The sequence below is a fragment of the Glossina fuscipes genome, unplaced genomic scaffold (assembly GCF_014805625.2).
Source record: "Glossina fuscipes isolate IAEA_lab_2018 unplaced genomic scaffold, Yale_Gfus_2 90, whole genome shotgun sequence".
In the NCBI taxonomy this organism is placed as follows: Eukaryota; Metazoa; Arthropoda; class Insecta; order Diptera; family Glossinidae; genus Glossina; species Glossina fuscipes.
The window spans coordinates 984,829-989,936 of NW_023998444.1; the positions used below are offsets into that span (position 1 = coordinate 984,829).

Below are 5,108 nucleotides of genomic sequence, written 5' to 3' on the forward strand. Positions count from 1 at the left end.
ATTTGTCTGTGTCGGTCTGTCTGCCTGTCTTTGTCAAAGTCAAGAAAGCATGTGTACTGATGTTTTTTGAAAAAATCTATCAAATGAGATTTGACTGAATTAATCTAATATTGATCTATAACACGAACACTTTTACAACAACTATGAAACTGAAAAAACTTTAAAACAAATAAAAAGATTGAATGCGAACGTTTCCTGATTACCTGCAGCAAGGATATATGATTTGAATATTTGCTAAAACCATTTCAAAATGCAAATGTAAAAAGGCCCTGATCCGTTCTCAAGAGTTTACTTGAAAAATAACTTTATAAGCTTTCAATTAATCTGCTCTCCGGTCGCTAATTTACGGCACTTCCATAAAAGAAACTTTGCTCTCTTGATTACGAAGTGGTTCAGTCAGCTGATTGTGTTTATAAAATGTCGGTCCTAAAGGTTATCAGAGCTGCGGAGCGGGCAAGCTTGGTCTAATCACGCTGAAATGTGGCCCCATCTTTCGCTCAAATGGCCATGCACAATGTGATACAATCAGGAATGTCGGAAGGGAAATCGTCAATCAATATTTTGGACTTTTCCGTATGTCTGTAATTTTTCTTCCCAATGCAATGGACAACGTGATATATATAAACAAATATGGAGGAAGAGAAATTGTCAACCAATATTTCAGGCATTTTTTATTCCAATGGCAATATAATATGAGAAAGCTCAATTTTTTGTATTTTCAAGTTGGCGGCGGCGAACTATCTTTCTGTTAATAGTTCTCTTGATATGGATACGAAATAAAAGGGATTTAAGAGTGCAACGCGGCAAGTTAAGATTGTGATTATTAAAGTTAAGGGACTTGTAAGTAGTGCCATCAGCCTTGACACAGACATTAAAAGCCTAATCTATGTTTGTGATCAACTCCATGAAATACAAATTCCATCGTTAATCTATCGATCTGGGAAGGATTGTATTGATATAATTACCGAAGCAATTCTTGGCCAAAAAGGAACTACGGCAATGTTCAAATCAGAATGCTAGCAAGTATACTATCTTGAACTACTCGTAAGAAGCAGAGCAGTAAAATTATGCGGTTGTTCATGGTGTAGTGTACATGAGACCCAAGATATTTACAATTGTTCAACCATAGACAAGCTTACAAATAATACAAATGGACTTTACATAGCTAAATGGGAGGAAACGTTGTAATTATAATGAAACACTTATGAAAATTCACAGAGTGAGATTTTTACACGTACACGTAATACACTAGAAACTTAAGGAAAAAAGTATGGAAAACTATATTTTTTTTTTTTTTTGATGGGGGTAAGATGTTATAGAAGTCAATTAAAAACTCGAATTGAAAGATAACTTTTGTCCTAATCATTCTTCAGTGACTACATATGGAAGATTGAAGCGTTTGGAATAATTGGGATTTCTTGCACATTAAAATCTTAAGCGCCGCTATATATAGTCACATAAGACGCACTTTTGGAAAGAAATTTATTTTCCATTATCTAGTTCATTTAAATAAAACCTTCTAGCAGCCTGAGTGGCCGAGTAGACAAAGTGTCCCAACTAATCATTCAATGGTCATGGGCTCAAATTTCAAGTGCGGTAGACTTTTTAATAAAGCTGAGAGCGTAAGATGCTAGGGCCTTAAGACGTTTGTCTTAGAATATATATCTCTGACTCAAATAATAATAATACTGTAACAATAAACAAAAACCCATTTAAAGGAAATTTGTATTCCCTACACCACTTGTATGAATGTATGTAACGCCTGTCCGTTCGTCTTGCTTGTTTCCTTAAGTCTGCAGTTTCAAGATATTTTGATGAAATGCCCCCTTTGTTATACCGAATCGCTTTAGGATTGTCTGTCCATCTGTCCGTCCATCCTCTTTACTTGTATCCATCCTGCAAAGTTTAAGACATTCTGATGTAAATTGGTAAACTGATGTGTTTAAGTCCAAAGACGAACATTCGGAGCAGGCCACTTCGACCACTTCCCCTACAACGGCTTATCACGAAAAGTGAATAACTGTAGGGTGATGTAGGATTTTGAATGGTAGGCCATAATCCACTACAATATGTTTTTTTATTTGTTGTTATATAAATTATTATTATCTTTTTCAAATATCGATAAAAATTTTTTTTTTTTTTTTTTGGAAGATCTAATTGAAGAAAAGTAATTCATTTTCGAACGCTTCGTATTAATGAAGTAAAAAAGTTTTTAGTAAATAATCAATTTTTAAAAAAAAAATAATGACATAAACAACTAAAAAGACAATCACACAACGACAAAATTTATAAACACATTAATAAAGTGAAAGATTAAATTTAAAAACAAAAAACCGATAATTGGAAAAAAGAAAAAACTTAAATAATAAAAAAAAAAAAAACGAACAACGAATCGATTGATTTATGAAATTGGTTTTTAGTATACAATGAATGAAAGAGAAATAATGAAACAGAAAGACAAAGACAAATAGCTTAACATTTGTAAGAAGAGAAAGGTATGCAAACGAGACAAAAATTCAAAAAATATTTCGCTGTGACGCGCTTAGTTATCATAGGCGACATCATTGAAAAAAAATGAAACAAATTTTTATTGTTTTTAGTTTTCATTTTATTGAGTAAATTTTTTGTTTTTCTGTTTTTTTGTTTCTTCGACTTAAGTTAGGGGAAATGAAAGGATATTTCACACTGTTAGCATCCATTAGGTGAAGTGCTATTGTTTTGTGTTCTTTTTTTTTTTTTTTTGTCGTAAGTATATATATTGTTTTTATTTTTTTTTAAACTTAAGTGATATCCAGCAGCACATTCCAGCAATACAGCAGATGATGAATATGTTGTGTTTTTATACAGGCGAAGTTTTTATTACATATACATATATACATATGTAAGTATATATACACGTAAACATATATAAATATATATTTATATATATATACGTATATTCGAAAGTATTATTTAATTAATTAAATAGTTAATTATTATTATTATTATTATAAACAATGTTGCAGTTATTTTTATTATTATTATTATTGTTGTCATTGTTGTTATTGTAATGAAAAATAAGTCATTAAATTATCTGCTTGATCTTCATGTAAAATTAGTATAATTACAAAAGTTTTTATGACTCATTCCTAGCTTTTACGGCTTTTTATACAATTGCTAGTCATTTTTGTTGTTGTTGTTTTTTTTTTTTTGTGTCTAATTAAACAGTAATTCTTACGCTTAAAATCCATGTTGATGGTTCGTTGCCTTAAAGCATTTGAAAATGTATTATAATTTATTGATGGTATGATTGTAGCGTATGAAAAGTATACTGTAAGCAAATCGCCCTAACATGACTAAATATTCTTTCCTTTCTTTAAAAAAAAAACAAAAGTCTTTTAAAAGAGAAACAAATATCTTTAATTTTTTCCAACTTTAGAAATAAAATTTATAAAAATTATTTTAATACAAAAAAAAAAGAATTTTTGTTTATAACAAAAATATTAAAAAAAATATTTTTTGCAATTTTGCTTCAAATCAGAAAAAATTTTAAATATTTGTTTCTTTTAAGTTTTTTTTAAAAGTGAAATTGTTTTTGAAATTATTTTTCAAATAAATTTTTTAAATGAATTTTTTTCTCTATCAAAGGTCTTGTTTACGGTTTTTTTATTTTTTAAAATATGCAAAAAGAAATATTTTTTTTAATATATTAAAAAAAATTTTTGCCTTTAGAAAATAGTAAATAAAAAATTTTTTTTGGCCGTAGTAACAAAAAATAAATTTTTTTCGAATATAATAGAAAAAAACTTTTTTTAATATTTTTTAAAGAAGACATTTTTAAAAAAATTTTTTTTCTTATTTAAAAATAAAAAATTTTAATTTTTTTAAATGAAAAAAAAACCCTAAGAAAATACCTAAAAATGAAGGCATGTTAACATGATCTTCACTTTCGTAATGATTGTGCTTTGATGACTCTGTAAAGCATTTTGTGGTTAGCATAAAATTTTGAACCGTTCCAGCTGTGCTTGTGTCTCTGGTTCTCCCTTTCATTCTAATGCTATTCTCTATCCGCACACCGTTCTTCTAACGTCTATTTTGCAATAAGCTTTTCATGAAAAAACCAAAGCATTCCCAAATAAAAGCTACGGAAGAAAAGCAATTGATTTAAGGCTTAGACTAACTAAAACTAGGTTTGCTAAAGAAGTGAATCCTCTCGCTTGAAATAATAATTGGCGTAAGGCACAGTCGAACCGATTACATTCTCATTTAGTTTATTAAACGGGGCAAGAAAAGGAGCTTGCAAACCTTTCCTACTTCCATAATAAAGAAAGGCAAGAATTTTTTGGGCAACGGAGGAGTCACTTGAACGAAACGGTATCATTTGAAGGTTTTCTTCTTCTTGATTTGGGTAAGATCGACATCGCATGTTTGTAATAAAGGAGTCGTACGACCTCAGTCTCTGTGATGAGGCCAGATGTTAAAACAGCACACAGACGAATGGATCTTAAGATGGCATCATATAAACCAAGTAGAAGTGCTGTGGGGTAACTGGTATTGTATGCTTGGAAAGTTCTTAAATTTATGTTCTATGTTTCCTACCAAGTGGAAGAGCTAAACACAACGTAATGATTTTTCGAAGGAACCTTCTTCTCCCGAACTTAGATTAGGGATCAGAAAGCATTGATGAATCTATCGCTACCGCGCACTAATATGCTTTGAGTGTCTAGTTTCATATTTTGAAGTCCAACAGAAAAAAAACTCTACCTATGCAGCATAACACATAATTCTAAGCAGCTTAATATAGGTTTCGCTATAACGGTCTATCTTACGCGTTTTTAAGTGTTTCATTAAAACTAAGCGTAGAAAAGTTTTTCACTAATTTCAACTTGATCGTGGATATCGAAAAATTCGCCTCAACTCGAATACTGCAACACGATCTGTTTTCCCTTTTGAATGCCTAACGATCAACAGTTAATCAGTATTTTTTGTTTGGTGTTTAGTTTTTTTTTTTTTTTTTTTTTTAGATTTTATTAATTTTTATTATTGTTTTTATATATTTTTCTTTTGTTTAATTAAAATTTAATACAGAAGTAAGTAGAGTACGTACACACAGATCTAAACGAAAATAT

At 29.8% G+C, this 5,108-nt stretch overlaps 1 protein-coding gene across 5 annotated transcripts in view; it reads right to left on the reverse strand.

Moving 5' to 3' along the window:
• The window catches only part of LOC119638533, a 22,564-nt gene that overhangs the window by 6,036 nt on the left and 11,420 nt on the right, over positions 1-5,108 (reverse strand). The window lies entirely within an intron of this gene.